Raw genomic sequence first — 18,164 nt, 5'->3', positions numbered from 1 at the left:
CATGTGTGCCTGGGTACCTGTACGCAACACATAGCTGTCCTCACTAGGAAGATCACTTTCAGGATCCTCCTCCTCGTCCTCCTCCTCCTCAGGCCATACACGCTGAAAGGATGACAGGCCAGCAGCATGTGTACCCTCACCAGTGGGCCAAGCTGTCTCTTCCCCCTCCTCCTCATCTTCCTCCTCCTCCTCCTCACCGCGCTGAGATATAGACAGGAGGGTGCTCTGACTATCCAGCGACATACTGTCTTCCCCCGGCTCTGTTTCCGAGCGCAAAGCGTCTGCCTTTATGCTTTGCAGGGAACTTCTCAAGAGGCATAGCAGAGGAATGGTGACGCTAATGATTGCAGCATCGCCGCTCACCACCTGGGTAGACTCCTCAAACTTTCCAAGGACCTGGCAGATGTCTGCCAACCAGGCCCACTCTTCTGAAAAGAATTGAGGAGGCTGACTCCCACTGCGCCGCCCATGTTGGAGTTGGTATTCCACTATAGCGCTACGCTGCTCATAGAGCCTGGCCAACATGTGGAGCGTAGAGTTCCACCGTGTGGGCACGTCGCACAGCAGTCGGTGCACTGGCAGATTAAACCGATGTTGCTGGGTGCGCAGGGTGGCAGCGTCCGTGTGGGACTTGCGGAAATGTGCGCAGAGCCGGCGCACCTTTCCGAGCAGGTCTGACAAGCGTGGGTAGCTTTTCAGAAAGCGCTGAACCACCAAATTAAAGACGTGGGCCAGGCATGGCACGTGCGTGAGGCTGCCGAGCTGCAGAGCCGCCACCAGGTTACGGCCGTTGTCACACACGACCATGCCCGGTTGGAGGCTCAGCGGCGCAAGCCAGCGGTCGGTCTGCTCTGTCAGACCCTGCAGCAGTTCGTGGGCCATGTGCCTCTTATCTCCTAAGCTGAGTAGTTTCAGCACGGCCTGCTGACGCTTGCCCACCGCTGTGCTGCCACGCCGCGCGACACCGACTGCTGGAGACGTGCTGCTGCTGCTGCTGACACATCTTGATTGTGAGACAGAGGTTGCGTTGGAGGTGGAGGAGGAGGAGGGTGCTTTAGTGGAGGAAGCATACACCGCCGCAGATACCACCACCGAGCTGGGGCCCGCAATTCTGTGGGTGGGTAGGACGTGAGCGGTCCCAGGCTCTGACTCGGTCCCAGCCTCCACTAAATTCACCCAATGTGCCGTCAGGGAGATATAGTGGCCCTGCCCGCCTGTGCTTGTCCACGTGTCCGTTGTTAAGTGGACCTTGCCAGTAACCGCGTTGGTGAGGGCGCGTACAATGTTGCGGGAGACATGGTCGTGCAGGGCTGGGACGGCACATCGGGAAAAATAGTGGCGACTGGGAACTGAGTAGCGCGGGGCCGCCGCTGCCGCCATCATACTTTTGAAGGACTCCGTTTCCACAACCCTATACGGCAGCATCTCCAGGCTGATAAATTTGGCTACGTGCACGTTTAACGCTTGAGCGTGCGGGTGCGTGGCGGCGTACTTGCGCTTGCGCTCAAACACTTGCGCTAGCGACGGCTGGACGCTGCGCTGACAGACATTGGTGGATGGGGCCGAGGACAGCGGAGGTGAGGGTGTGGGTGCAGGCCAGGAGACGGTAGTGCCTGTGTCCTCAGAGCGGGGTTGGATCTCAGTGGCAGGTTGGGGCACAGGGGGAGAGGCAGCGGTGCAAACCAGAGGCGGTGAAAGGCCTTTGTCCCACCTTGTGGGGTGCTTGGCCATCATATGTCTGCGCATGCTGGTGGTGGTGAGGCTGGTGGTGGTGGCTCCCCGGCTGATCTTGGCGCGACAAAGGTTGCACACCACTGTTCGTCGGTCATCTGCACTCTCAGTGAAAAACTGCCAGACCTTTGAGCACCTCGGCCTCTGCAGGGTGGCATGGCGCGAGGGGGCGCTTTGGGAAACAGTTGGTGGATTATTCGGTCTGGCCCTGCCTCTACCCCTGGACACCACACTGCCTCTTGCAACCTGCCCTGCTGCTGCCCTTGCCTCCCCCTCTGAAGACCTGTCCTCAGTAGGCGTAGCAAACCAGGTGGGGTCAGTCACCTCATTGTCCTGCTGCTCTTCCTCTGAATCCTCTGTGCGCTCCTCCCTCGGACTTACTGCCCTTACTACTACCTCACTGATAGACAACTGTGTCTCATCATCATCGGCCTCCTCACCCACTGAAAGGTCTTGAGACAGTTGCCGGAAGTCCCCAGCCTCATCCCCCGGACCCCGGGAACTTTCCAATGGTTGGGCATCAGTCACGATAAACTCCTCTGGTGGGAGAGGAACCACTGCTGCCCAATCTGAGCAGGGGCCCGAGAACAGTTCCTGGGAGTCTGCCCGCTCCTTAGAATGTCTCATTTTCATGGAGTGAGGAGGCTGGGAGGAAGGAGGAGCAGCAGACAGAGGATTCTGAGTTGCAGCAGTGGACGGCGCAGAACTGTGGGTGGACGATAGATTGCTGGAAGCACTTTCTGCCATCCACGACAGGACCTGCTCACACTGCTCATTTTCTAATAAAGGTCTACCGCGTGGACCCATTAAATGTGCGATGAATGTGGGGACACCAGAAACGTGCCTCTCTCCTAATCCCGCAGCAGTCGGCTGCGATACACCTGGATCAGGAGCTCGGCCTGTGCCCACACCCGGACTTGGGCCTCCGCGTCCTCGGCCGCGCCCACGTCCTCTAGGCCTACCCCTACCCCTCAGCATGCTGTATTACCAGTAATGCAGAAACAGAACGCTGTAATTAAATGTGCCGCTTATTGGCCTGTGGTTGGAGGCTGACTTCACTTACGGAACGCCAGGAAATAATTTGGCGCAAGCCTGCTGTAACACTTAGCTGGCTGCGTATGATTTTGTAGAACTACTACACCCAGCACAGACAGACCCAGAACACTGAGCACAGTGACAGGCAGGCCAAATAGATTTTTTGCCCAATATTTTTTAGAAAAGGCCCACTGCCTGTATTCAATCAATAATATGTCTTCTGTCCCTGCCTCCACACTTCTGTCCCTGGACTATGTCACAGAACTGCAGAGTGTTGCACTGTCAACTGCAACACAGCGGTGATTTCAGAGCCCAGACAGAGCCAGGAAATAATTTGGCGCAAGCCTGCTGTAACACTTAGCTGGCTGCGTATGATTTTGTAGAACTACTACACCCAGCACTCACAGACCCAGAACACTGAGCACAGTGACAGGCAGGCCAAATAGATTTTTTGCCCAATATTTTTTAGAAAAGGCCCACTGGCTATATTCAATCAATAATATGTCTTCTGTCCCTGCCTCCACACTTCTGTCCCTGGAGTATTACTGCAGGGCGCAATGCTCTGCACGGCCGATATACCAAAAAAAAAAAAAAGTGAAACACTGCAAAAAGCAGCCTCCACAGTACTGCACACGGTTAGATGTGGCCCTAAGAAGGACCGTTGGGGTTCTTGAAGCCTACAATAACTCCTAACACTCTCCCTATAGCAGCTCCAACACGATAGCACTTTCCCTCAGCTATGTGAGAACGCATCTGTGGCGAGCCGCGGGAGGGGCCGATTTTTATACTCGGGTGACACCTGATCTTGCCAGCCACTCACTGCAGGGGGGTGGTATAAGGCTTGAACGTCACAGGGGGAAGTTGTAATGCCTTCCCTGTCTTTGTATTGGCCAGAAAAGCGCGCTAACGTCTCAGAGATGAAAGTGAAAGTAACCCGAACATCGCATGGTACTCGTTACGAGTAACGAGCATCTCGAACACGCTAATACTCGAACGAGTATCAAGCTCGGACGAGTACGTTCGCTCATCTCTACTAAGCACCCAAGAGTTGGCCCTTGTAAAAGTACCCTACATTTGCACTGTCTAACTACTAGACTATATTAGTACATCTGCCCCATTCTGTCTTGACCTTAGCAGTATAGATACAAGGTTAGAGCAGCACACTAATTCTGTGCTCCCCAATTCCCCTCTGTGAACCCTTCCCATGCCGCAATCTACATAGATTGTGGCAGGGGAGGGGTTAGCAGCGGGGGGGCACATCTCCGATTCACCCCCGCTGTTGCAGCAGGAGGCCGGCTATCAGTGACAGCCGGCTCCCGCTGCCAGGTAGCGCAAGATCTCTTATAATCTTGAGCTATCCCCATGACATAAGGATACGTCCAGTTGCAAGAAGTACCCCGCCTCCATGGCGTACCCTTACGTCATATGGAGGGAAGGGTTTAACCATTCTGACTTCTCTGCTCCTCAACTTCGGCTCTGTATTCTGGACTTCGTTATTGCTTGCAGCCTGCCCTGCCCTTCAGCCTAGACCTCAATAATTCCCTGATCATAGCCTGTATTCCTGCAAGACTCCTGCTCAGACCATATCCCACTTGGACGGGTCAAGGGTGAAAACCAGGGTTCCACAAATCCTGCCTCTTCAGATAGCCCAAAGTCAAACCGGTGTGTGGCAAGGTGGATCCACATCATCTGCCTGACAGTGTGATTCTTGGAATTTCACTATACTTCTTTCACTGGAATGTATAACCCCCATTTCGGAGATTCATTGGCAATGAATGCCTTGCTTATTCAAGTCATAATCAAACTTTCTAGATTATGGGGTGCCTGATTATCGGAATTTCATTGGACTTCTTTAAGTTGACTCATGCAACTGAACCGGAATAATTCCTGTTTCAGAGAATCATTGAGATAATTGACCTGCTTTTTTACTTAGTGGCCAAAAAGATGTCCTAACTCAAAAAATATGTCCCTTTGCATGAAAGCAGGGCTGCTTTTCTATTATAATAAAAAGCCAAATTAACCCTTTACATAGCCATTTTACAGTTCTGATTTATAAAGAGGCAAAAAAGGGATAATATCGTGGAGTATGAGGCCTCAAGTTCATATTGAGGCCTTAGAGCGATTTTTCTGTCGAATTCCGTGTGAATTTGACAGGAAAGAAATTGTAGTAAGCTTCATAGGATTCATAATTGTCCCATAGACGTATTGCTTCTATTTCCCTACATGAACATAGGAAGCCAATGCCAACCTAGGATGCTCCCAGCATATGGAAGCCAATGCCGCTGCATACTAGACAGTCTTCTAGCCTCCAGCAGTGTCATACCAGCTCTCTGAATACAATTCACATTTAGCATATGTTGCTGATTTTTCCTTTGGAGTTTTTCTAGTATGTCTGGACATACCCTAACAGGGAGCGGCCATTGTTAACATTTCAAGATGTTACAGTAAGAAGATTTCATAGTAAATAAATTCTCCTTTTAATGGAAAATCACTGACAAACCAAAGCATGCGAGTCTGATAGAAGCAATGGTTTACATTGACTTTATGTTCTGTTCTCCATCCTGTGTATAAGCCATTAATACCATATGGGACAGTTTTTCCATGACCAGTGTTACTAGATGTCTGCTTTAGTTATTCAATGATGGAATTGTTTTATATGTCCTAGCTGAGATCTCACCCACCCTCTAAGCAAAGAGAGCCTAGGGCATAATTGTTTAGTCTGAAAAGCATGTTAACCACAAGGCGTTTAATCTTACAATATTACATATTCTTCCTCACTCACTAAATACCCTGAACATTATTGCACTGACACATTCTTGTTACATCTCATAGTACTGCTTGCAAAAGCAATATACAGTACAGTAGTCTGGGAACAGTCTACTTAGTAGGTCACACTATTTAACATTTACTTTTTACAACTGGACTAGATCTCCTAAACATAGAGGAACTAGACATACACTTTACACCAAGTTAGGCTGCCTGCACATGGGCGGATTTGCATTGCGCCTTTGGATTCCGCAGCAAATCCAGCCCAAAGCATGCTATGGCAATACGTGATTTCATGTCCATGAGCGGTAATCGATTGCGATTTTCTGCTTGAGAAGAAGAAATCGCAGCATGCTGCAATTTTGTGCGAGCTCCGCACGGACGTCTTCCATTGAAATCAATGGAAGCCGTCCGTCTCGTGGCCACTCGGCAATCATCATTGTGGCACGTCCGCAGTACAGAAAAAAGACACTGGACAGGTACACATGGGTCACCAGCCAGGCACTGGGTCAAACTGCGCTGCGAAATCCTGCATGCGGGGTTCAACACGGCCGTGTGCAGGCGGCATTGTTGTCAATGATTATACTAATGTAACCATACTGTGAGTATAAACTACCTACACATACAATACCAAAAACTGAAAAAAGTATTGTTATATTCATACGAGGCACAAGTAGAGCACCCTCCATTACATTTACATATGAGTGTAATACATTTTTTTTTTTATCCCAGGCTAAATAATGGGCAATTCTTTAACAGAATCACGTAAAAGTAGGACATGCAGCAATTTTTCAAACTCACACTATGAATGCGAGTGAAAAATCGCTCATGTAAGTTAACCCATTAAATGGGTTATTTTTCTGTCCATATCGCAAGTGGACAGAACTCACTTAGAAAAATCAGTTATTAGAAGACACCCTTAGGGCTTCTACAGATAAACGGATGCGCAATTACCCTACATTGTGGCCTGAACTAACAGGCTGATACATGCATATCAGTGCATAGTAGTGTAATTTCTATGCTCAAAATGCCAGTTTACACTCACCCATTTTACTCCCTTTCAATGGAATAGAATGGCAATTTAAAACCAAATAGGGCAGCTGTCTATCTCCCACCCCACCCTCACTTTTTTACGCTTTCATAGACTTCTGTGACAGCTTTCTGTGTGATCCACAAAAAGATAGAGCAAGGCCTATCTTTTCTCGCATGCAGGATTTACTCGCGAGAAACACGCTCTTGAGAATAAACCCATTGAAATCAATGGCTTCACTTCATCACGTTTTACAGGCATGAGCTTCACGCACGAAAAAACCTGCGCAAACACGTTTGTCTGTTTAAACTCTTAATCAAAAGTTAGAGCCAAAGTTTGACAATTCAGTTTTTCTCTCTTTTAGTGGCTGGAATATTGGTATTTTCTGGGTTTCTGCAGTGTAATACAGTAAACATAAGAAGTTCTGACATATTGGTTAGCATTTTTCGATTAAAGGGGCAGCATCAGAGTTAACTTTTATCACCTATCCACAGGATAGGTGCTCGAAGTCTGATTGGTGGGGTTCTCACCGATAAGACCCCTACTGATCCTGAGAATGGGGGATCCATGTCCCACTCTTCTCACTACTGCGGGGATGCTTCTACCACCCACAGTGATGTCAGATTGAATGAAGCGATAGCGAAAATGTGCAGCTGACGCTTCATTCATTTCAGCGAGGCTAATGGAAATAGCCAAGCACTTGTATTCAGCTATCTCCGGTAGTTCTATTGAAAATGATTCAAGCAGCATGGTACAGGTGCGGCCATTGCTCAATTCAGTAAGCCTGCAGTGAGGAGGAGAGGGGGACAGAGGATGCCCTTTCTTGGGAGCGGTGGGGGCCTTAGAAGTGAGAACCCCACGAATCAGACTTTTATTACCTATCCTATGGCTAGGTGATAAAAGTTCATTCTAATACAACCCCTTTAACATTTTAGAAACTGATTCTGAATTGTCAATTTGTCAGCCTGTTCTATTAATAACAAAGTGACAGCTTTACTAGCTGTTGTCGAGAAGTTAATTCAAAACTTTAGAAGCTTCTGATCCCTTCATACTGAGGATGTTGCTCTGTGCAGTGAAACACGGCGGAGGTCACTGTGTTCCTTGGCATTGTATAAATGACCATAATAAAATGTAGGTGACTCTCCAGAGAAGGGTTACATATACTGTAGTCATTGACTGAAGATACAATGGGATTAGCAATCTAGTAGAAAGGGTGAATATTATGCTTTACAATGTAACAATTCAGTTAACTTCAAATATAACTGTTTTGTACAGTATAATATCAATATTTTGATAGTCTGTCTATTTACTGTATTTTATTGTAATCTTTATCTAGCTTAGAAAACCCGTTTTCATACAAACTACTAAGGAATTCTGAGTTAATAGAGGGATCCCCTCTTCAGGACCCTCATTTTCTTTGCCAGGTTGAGAGACGTTATACAAAGTGTATTTAGCCTGGAGGATCTGTCCAGCCTGCATCACACAGACAACCCAATGATTTGAATGAACACTGTGTAATGACTAACTTCCCCCGTGTGTTGGCGTTGTAGGGAAACTGAACACTTACTCTCAGGTCTCCACCCAAATTACTGATCTCTGGGGGCCCAAACAGAAGGACACTGTGATCAGTTTATTGTCAAGGGACCCTTTTAACAAGTTGGAGTCCTTTTAGTTGAGCAAATTATTGTTTGAACGAGCCAGTGACGTCACCGCCAGCTCATTCGCTCTTGTGCAGCTTGTTTAGATGGACAGATACATCGTTGGCTCTTTCAAACGAGAATTGTTCAGTCTTTCACATTGGCTGAATAAGTGACTGAGAAGGACTGAACGATCGGTGTTTAAATGCAATAAGTGAATGCCCCAATGATGATTTTCATGCCTGTATAATATGAACAATCATTTGTCATTCAGTCATTGGCTCATGTTTAGACTGAACCATTATCATTCACGTTTGCTTGTTTTTAAACAATAATCATTCTGTCTAAAAGCACCTCCAAAGCAGATAACCTGTTTAGGATTTATGGTTAATTAGTCTATGAGTAAAGGCCCATTTAGACACAAGGATTATCGCTCAAAATTGTCTCAAAAGCCATCTTTTGAGCGATCATCGTTGTGTCTAAACGCGCTGCCATCGTGCACTTTTCGTTCATCGTTGATTTCTAGCAAGCTAGAAATCAACGATAACTCTTATCAGCGCAGCTCGCTGATTTTCTCAGTGGGCGGCGCTGATAGTATTCTTTAAGCTGGTATCCCGTAATATTACGGCACGTCTAAACTGTTATCATCTTGAATAAAGGTAATGGTTTGTAACTTAAAAATGAGACATGCTAGCTATTCAGTTTTACCAGTGTAATCAGCAGGTTGTAATTTTACAGAAACATATCAATTATTTTGAACATTTTTTAAAAATTTGTTGCGCAGTATAATTGTTCTGTGTAAACGCAGCATTAAGTATGCATTAACCACTTCGGGACTGCCCATAGACAATAAAGGTCCAGGCCGTACTTATCTATCTGTTCAAGGATGTTGTAAAAATGTCTTTGCAGAGAATGCTCATAGAGCCCCCCACTGCGCAGGAGCTCTGTTATCTTAGTGTCTGATGACAGCTGAGATTACAGGGTTTAGCCTAGAGAACATTCAGCATGGTCTCCAGGCATGTGATGGCTGTGGGAATGTTCTTCCAAATTTGAAAAATTGCTGCTATATTTATAAACCTTTTAACATCCTGAAAAAATAAAGCTAAGAAATGATTCAGACATAACGTGGACATATGGTAAATGGTATTTCTTAACTATTTTTGTGTCGTATTACAATCAGAAAGTATCACATTTTGAAAAATACACATTTTTCCAAATTTTCTCAAAATGTGTGATTTTATTTTTAAATAAATGCAAAACCAAAATGTACCGTGGATTTGTGTGTAAAATGTATGAAAAAAAACGTTCTCTGAATCACTTGAATAAGTAATAGCATTCCAAAGTTACTACATAAAGTGAAACATGTCAGATTTGAAAAATTGGTCTTGGTCACATAAGCCAAAACTGGCTTGGGGGGGGGGACCAAGTGGTTAAAGGGGTTATTCAGTTCTTTTAAACTAATGGACTAGATCGGTGGGGGTCTGACTCCGAATACCCAAGTCGATTAGCTGTTTGAAGGTGCTACAGCACTCAGTTAAATCGGACAAAGCTGCAGTACCGAGCACAACCACTACTAAAAGTACAGCGCTGTGCAATATAGACCAGTATAAACAGTGGATGAAGTTTAATTTATGTTTACTTTGCACTTCCTCCCTGTACAAGTAAATGCTTAAGAGGAAATGAATGATCCCTTTCTCAGTTGTAAATAAATGCTATATTTTGGGTTACTCTTGACCAGTCTAAATAAAATACTCTGAACAAACAGAAATAATGGTTCAACATGATAGCAATTCAATAAAACAGCCACCACAGATCTTAAATCTCCTCTCCCAAAAAATAAGATCTACAGTTATTTATCAATGTTCCTTTACTAGTGCCCCTTTTAGACGAGCCGAATCTCATTTGAACGAGCGAGTGGCGTCACTGCTAACTTTTTTGCATTTGCTCTGCCTGCTTAGACAGGCAGATCATCATTGAGAATCGTTCACTGCTTGTTCAGTGTCCACATTACTATACGAAACCCTGAGCGGGGAGCATTTATACGCAAGAATACGTGAACGGGTCGATGATGATTTTTATGTCGGCTGAAACTGAATGACAAACGAAACTGAATGATTCTTGTACTACGTTCGGCCGTTGGCTTACGTTTAAACTGAATGATTATCGTTCACTTTCACTCGTTTGAAGGATAATCATTACATCTAAATGCAGCATAAGTCTCCATGGTATTTCTAACTGTACTTAGTCATTTAGGCCGGAATTTCCGCCCCTGGAAGCTGCCATAAGATTGCGTCAACAAACACAATCCTATGCAGACGGCCGCGATTTGGCCGCGCGAAATCTGCGCACTGAAACTTCACTCACCGCCCGCCAGCCCCGCTCTGTGCATGCGCCGGCTGCCCGGCAGCCGGCACATGAAAGAGCCAGGGCCGTGGGAGAGGTGAGTGCCCGCGCTGCTCTCTGCAGACGCTCAGGTCGGGTCCTGTTGCGAGAATTCTCGTAGCCGGATCCGACCCGGCCATCTGCAGGCAGCCTTAAAGGAATATGGAGAAATGTCTTCAGTCTCAGTTACCTAGCCTGCAGACAAATATACATAGACATTTTTATTCTTGACTTTTTCCTCTCTCCATGTTTTTGTATGTTGCTTTCATTATCACCCCCTTAAAGGGGTTGTCCCGCGAAACAAAGTTGGGGTATACACTTCTGTATGGCCATATTAATGCACTTTGTAATATACATCGTGCATTAAATATGAGCCGTACAGAAGTTATTCACTTACCTGTTCCGTTGCTAGCGTCCCCGTCTCCATGGTGCCGTCTAATTTTCAGCGTCTAATCGCCCGATTAGACGCGCTTGCGCAGTCCGGTCTTCTCCGTGTTGAATGGGGCTGCTCGTGCTGGAGAGCTACTCCTCGTAGCTCTGCCCAGTCACGTGTGCCGATTCCAGCCAATCAGGAGGCTGGAATCGGCAATGGACCGCACAGAAGACCTGCGGTCCACCGAGGGTGAAGATCCCGGCGGCCATCTTCGCAAGGTAAGTAAGAAGTCACCGGAGCGCGGGGATTCGGGTAAGTACTATCCGTTTTTTTTTTTAAACCCCTGCATTGGGTTTGTCTCGCGCCGAACGGGGGGGCTATTGAAAAAAAAAACAACCCGTTTCGGCGCGGGACAAACCCTTTAAGTCTTATATTAGTCTGTAAGGGAAAGGAATTCCTACTTACAGGTGGAAAGGCCCATGTGACTGCTCACATGCAGCCATGCAAACTACTACTCTGAGGGTTCTTAATTATTACAAAGGAACATAAAGTCTGAGCAAAACAACCATAAAAGAGATATAATTCAAAAGAGAGGTAGAGTAATGTGAGAGCTAATGTACCCCTATGCTAGGTCCTATACTATACCCCTTTACTTCTGAGTCAGGGACATAATAGTGCTTAAAGGGGTTCTGACACGAATAAGGTTTTTATTCTTTAGCAGCCATTGTTCCCTGGTCTGCCTAAGGCCTCCCTCACACAGGGCGTTTTATACAGCGTTTAGCGCTGCCTTTTCAGCCCAGCGCTAAACGCTGTACAACACTCCCATTCATTTCAATGGGGCTGCTCACACAGGGCTGAAAACGCAGCGCCTCCCAACGCTGCGCTTTGACAGCGATGCATGTTCTATTTTTGGGCGTTTTCTGCCCTGCGTCGCCCATTGAAATGAATGGGCAGCGGTTTTAGCACTGCTGAAAACGCGGCAACACTTGGTGCTGCGTTTTTGGCAGCGTTAACCGCTCTCCGATTTTCGGGGTGAGGGCTTGCAATAGAAGCCCTACCCCGAAAAGCTGCCCCAGCTAGGCTAGGTAGAGAAAAAGAAAGTACTACTTACCTAGCCGCTGCAGTCCGGGTCGCGGCCGCTGGTCTCTGCCGCTGATCTGGGCTTCTCCAACACTCCCAAGTCTATTGCCGGAGGCCAGGTTTGAGAACCCCGGCTCCGGCAATAGAGCGCTGTGATTGGTTGTCGGCGCTTGCTCGATGCCCAATCACATTCCTTCATTGACTGTCTCAGCCAATCAGAGCTTGCCGGCGCTGATTGGCTGAGACAGTCAATGAAGGTCTGTGATTGGGCATCGAGCAAGCGCCGACAACCAATCACAGCACTCTATTGCCGGAGCCGGGGTTCTCAAACCTGGCCTCCGGCAATAGACTTGGGAGTGCCGAGGAAGCCCGGATCAGCGGCAGAGACCAGCGGCCGCGACCCGGACTGCAGCGGCTAGGTGAGTATTACTTTTTTTTTCTTTTCAGCATTCTTGGCTGCGTAAAACGCTGGAATAAAGTATGCCAGCACTGCTGAAACAGGGCGGAATCTGCAGCAAACGCAGCGTTGCAAAACGCTGCGTTTCTGCAAACGCCCTGTGTGAGGGAGGCCTAATGGACACAGGGAACCCAGCTAAAAACCTAATACTTACCTTTTCTTCTGTTATTGTTGTCCTCCGGAGGTCATCTCCCAGCAGGCTCTTCTTCTTCCTCTGACGAGCCGCCACCCTCTGGGAATGCGCATGCGCAAAAGACAGGTGCCCTATGACAGGAGTCAGGACGGGCCGCCTCTGCACTGCGCACGTGCAGAACAGGGAGTTCAGCCAGGACGGACGGGCCGCCCACAGCAAGCACTGCTTGTGACGTGGGGCCCGTCCGGTGACCTGGGAAGCAGCTGACGGATGGAGCAGAGTCTGAAGCGGTCATTTTGATCGCTCCAACTCTGCTTCCAGAAGCTGCAAATGAAGATGCAAGATGGAGGGGGCATGCCTGATGATCGGTCCTGGCCAGGCAAGGTAAGTAAATTTTTTTTTCATGTCAGAACCCCTTTAATAAGTGCATAATAAGTGCTTAAATTAGCTATGCTAGTCTATCGGTATGATGTAGGTGAAAAAAATGTATCCCTACCATAGTAATAATTCCATTGTTGCAATTTTCAGTGCATCCTTATATCTTGACATAGAGTATCTTTAAAGACACCCTCCAGTTTCAGGACACAATTCTATCCCAGGACCAGAGGGGGCAGGGATATAATACCTGCAGTTGTTATTCTCTGTTATTCTCTGCCAACGCAATCTTCAGACTATCTAATCCCACCCACTTCCCCCACATTGGTAGTTTTAGGATTAGCAATGCACTATACCTGCTCTCTCATTGGCCAGAACATTTCAGGTGATCAGCCCTGTCCAATCAGTCAGAGAGCAGTGAACAATGCACAGTAGATAGTTAGAAAATTGCTGCAGCCATCTCTGAAAACAGAGCCCAAAACCAGCAGATTGGAGAAGCAGATAGGAACAAATGCAGGCAATAGACCCCCTGCCCCTCCTATCTCAGGACAGAATTTTGCCCCAAAATGGAGGGTCACTTTAAGCTTAAAGGTTATAAACATGTAGGGAACCGCTGTTTTTCAGGTTAAGAAATGTGTTATAATGGACTCGGCCAACACGCCTGTGGTGTGAATGAGTTGGTTCAGCCCTGAACCCCTGGACATTGGTAAGAAAACCCCAGAGTTGGAGTTAAAATGTTGACATAAAAGGAGGGGGTTGCTCTACAGCACAGAGAGTCTGCAAATAGTCTCCTACAGAGAGCTGCTTCATACTAGGTGACCAAATAATGAATACTTCTCAGCACCGTGTATATATATATATATATATACGGTGCTGAGTGTAAACTATTAGAGCAACGGATATTTTACTTTCCATTCGCCTTCAGTTTCTTTATGCATCTAGTTTCTTTATCAACATCTAGTGTTGTTAATTAGTGCTTCTATGTTTGGTGTGTTGATCACTAATATGACGCATTGATACCCACTAAAGGCCCTTTTACACACAACGATTATCGCTCAAAATTCGCTCAAAAGTCATCTTTTGAGCGATAATCGCTGTGTGCAAATGTGTTCCCATCATGCACTTACTGTGCACTTTTCGGTCATCGCTGACTTCAGGTCCACATGAAATTCTTGTCCCTCAGGACAAGGTAAAATGGTCCGCACGCCATGTTCCCCGCGGGCAGCGCTGATAACAGCTGATAACATTCTTTAAGAGCTGTTAACAGCCGCTATCCCCTTGTAGAACAATAGTGATGTATTTAGAGAACAGACCACCTGCTGTTCTCTAAGTACATGCAATAAGATACTAAAGGGCTGATTAGCCCATTCGTACCTATGCAAAATGATCGCTCAAAACTGTCAGTTTCTGATGAATTTTGAGCAATCATCTGTGTGTTTAAATGCACCTTCAGGCCTCAGTCACACGGGTGTTATTTCCCCCAATTTGCGGATCGCATAACGGATGCGCCTCCGCAAATCGCATGACTGGGGCCGACGATTCACTGAAAAATCTGCACCTAGAAGTGTTTTCAGCGAAAGGCCCCAATCAAAGCAACGCTGCCCGCTATCAGAGGAGAATGATGTTCGCCCATTGAATTCAATGGAGCCGGCAATACAGCAGGTTCATTTTTCTCTCCTGCATATTTTTATCAGCTGATTTATGACCACAACAAGGTTATATTTGTTGTGGCCATAAATTAGCTGATACAAAGTGCAGGAGAGAAAAAACTCAGGGATCATTCCAGCACAGTTGACAGATCTCCTACTAAGGCTACATTCACAGGAGCACGAAACGTGCACGAATATGAACTCTATTCTTTTGAATGGAGTCATACACATTAGCGATGTTTTTGCTCACAGCGATGCTGAGAGGTAAAAAAAATCTCTGCATGTCCTATTTTTTCCACATCCCTCGGATTGCAAGGCCCCTTGTTTTCAATGGGACAGTCAAACACATCGCATGCTATGTGATAAGCACACGAGTACAATGTGATGTTTCCCATTGAAATCAATGGGAAACACTTGCTGATCCTCCGACGTGCGTGAAACAAGTGTCGGCGGATCACAATTTTCCAGATGTGATGCGAGACATTTTTGCATGAAAAACACCTTGCATCTGTGGGTAAACCGCACGTTGATAAGCGCGATATCAGGCCGAGATATCATGCTTGCCTGTGTGAATGTAGGTGATCCTTTTACATGGACAGATAATCTGCGCTTACTAATGACCACTGTCTGACAATGAGCATGTCAGTCAACACTCATTACCTCCATGTACAGGGGTTTATCTGCTCTATGAGGATGACTGATCTTGAAAGGGGTTGTCCCACTTCTATCTGTTTTTCTGCAGGAAGTAGACAGCGCCATACATTGTGCAGTGGCCCAGGTTGGTACTGCAGGCTCAGTCTTATTGAAGTGAATGGGCTGTAATGCAGTACGAAGCCGTCACAGCATAATGTACGAAACAGATAGAAGTTGGATAACCCATTTAGCAAGCCCCATGTATGAGGACCATTAGACTGCAATATCTATACACAGAGATATGTAGACGTTACAGAAGACAAATAGGGCATAATTTTGAATCAAATTCTTTTGCAAAAATAATTGTCATCTCAAAAAACATGCATTTAATTGAAAAAAGGTTTACATAGCTTTTAATGAGTAAAAGTTAAGTTTTACTTTATTAGTGCTTATCCTCATCAGTACAGGGTGGGATTCTGGGTGACTTTGTGAGATGTAATATCTAGCATGTTTGTAACCTGTATTTATTACTTTCTTTAGTTTCACTTATGTTTACAATTGAATTATATTAAAAAAATCACTTGCCACTATATGGACTTCCTCAACAATCAGACTAACTGGTGTTGGTTGACCTGTAATTCTCATTACATTATTCTACAACGTGGCTCCATCATAAGATCTTTAATTTCATTACTTTTCTGCCCCCTAGCTCTATATTACAAGATTGGAAAGCAACTCAGCTGCAAAGTAGTAAGCCGCACAAGTTCACTGGACCAGACTGCCAAGTACTGAAGCATGTAGTGCATAAAAATATTCTGTCCTTGGGTGCAACGCTAATTACCGAGTTACAAACTGCCTCTATACGCAATGTCAGCACTAGCATTGAGAGCTCCATGTGCAATGCCAAGCTTTGCCTGGAGTGGTTTACATCCCAGTGTCATTGGACACAGGAGCAGCAGAAACACATTCCCCGGAACAAAGAATCATGCTTCATTTACCATTTGGCATCTGAGATCTCAGCATGCTTCCTGCCTCACTGTTAACTGCGCCAGCTGTAAAATTTGGTGAAGGAGAAATAACGGTGTGGAGCTTTTTTACAGGAATGGAAATGTAGCTTACAATGACATTATAGAAAATTGAATACTTGTCTTACAACGGTTTAAGAAAGGTTACTTTCTTGCTCAAGAACAATGAGGTCCATAAGAATGGATTACTAAATTCTGTGTGGAATAAAATAAAAGTGGTTGGTCCGGGAAAGAATGGATGTAAGTGGGTAAGTAACTCAGTGATAGAAAGCAGAGGGTGGTACATACTCTGATTGCATCACCATTGCCAGTGCAGTACCATAGGGGTCAGTATTTGGCCCTATTCTGTTATTAACAACACTGTGGAGGGATTGTACAGTAAAATATCAATAGGTGCGCATGACACAAAACTATGTAAAGTAATTAACACAAGAGAGGACACAAGGTGCTTGCAAGAGGATCTGGATAAGTTGGGGGCAGAAAAGTGGCAAATGAGGTTTAACACTGATAACTGTAAGGTTCTGCACATGGGCAGGGGAAATACATGTCACCATTACACCCTAAAATGGGAAACCACTGGGTAACACTGACATGGAAAAGGACTTAGGGATTTTAGTTATCTGTAAGCTTAACTGGAAAAACCAGTGTCAGGCAGGATTAAAGTCAGGACTTTGACTTGGCCATTCCAAAACTTTAACATTCTTCTTCTTTAACCATTCTTTAATAGAACAACTTGTCTGTGCTTTGGGTCATTGTCTTCTTGCATGACCCGAATTCTCTTGAGATTTATCTCACAGATAGATGTTCTGACATTTTCCTTTAGAATTTGCTGACATAATTCAAAATCCATTGTTCTAACCATCCTGGCCTAGATGCATTAAAACAGGTCCAAACCATAATACTACCACCACTGTGCTTTACAGATAGTAAGAGGTTTTTATGCTGTTATTGCAGTGTTCTTCTTTCTCCACATATAACACTTCTCACTTAAGCTAAAAAGCTTTGGTCTAATTCATCCACAAAACATTGTTCCAATAACCTTCTGGCTTGTCCAGGTGATCTGTAGCAAATAGTAGATGGACAGTAATGTACTTTTTCCTTTCAATCTTACCAGGCATACCATTGTCATTCAGTGTCCTCCTGATGGTGGACTCATGCACATTAACATTACCTAATGGGAGAAAGGCCTTTAGTTGCTTGAAGTCATCTTTGTGATCTTGTGGACTATTATATGGCTTGATCCTAATGTAATCTTTGGAAGGATAATAATGGTCTTGCATTTCCTCTATTTGTATATAATATGTCTGACTATGGATTGTTGGAGTTCAAACTCTTAAGAAATGTTTTTTTTAACCTTTTCTGTCCTGATGAGCATCAACAACTCTTGTTCTGAGTTCCTCAAAATATCCTTTGTTTGTGCTATGATACACTTCCGCAAACATGTTGTGCAGATAAAACTTTGATAGATCCCTGTTCTTAAAATAAAACAGGGCATCCACTCACACCTCATTGCCATCCCATTGATTGAAAACACCTGCCACTAATTTAACCTTCAAATTATCTGCAAATGTAGTGACCCAGAAGGGTCCTACACATCACTATATTTAAGTAGTTTAAACATTTATCAAGGGCTTGAAATGGTTAACTACAGGTTAATCTGTGCAATAAGGGTGTTAGGAATAATCTTCCTGGTAACCAGCCTTTTTCCCATTGGCTGCTGTCAGTTCTAACTGTCATTGGCAGGTCTGGCTGATGAGAAGGACTCACTGATTGGCTGAGAGACAGTGGAGTAACCTTGAGAGGGAGCTCATGATTGAAGGAGAGAGAGAGCGAAAGGAAAGTCCCGCATGGGAAGGCT

Source organism: Eleutherodactylus coqui, chromosome 8 (genome assembly GCF_035609145.1).
Source record: "Eleutherodactylus coqui strain aEleCoq1 chromosome 8, aEleCoq1.hap1, whole genome shotgun sequence".
NCBI classification, from domain to species: domain Eukaryota; kingdom Metazoa; phylum Chordata; class Amphibia; order Anura; family Eleutherodactylidae; genus Eleutherodactylus; species Eleutherodactylus coqui.
This window is presented reverse-complemented; position numbering follows the sequence as displayed.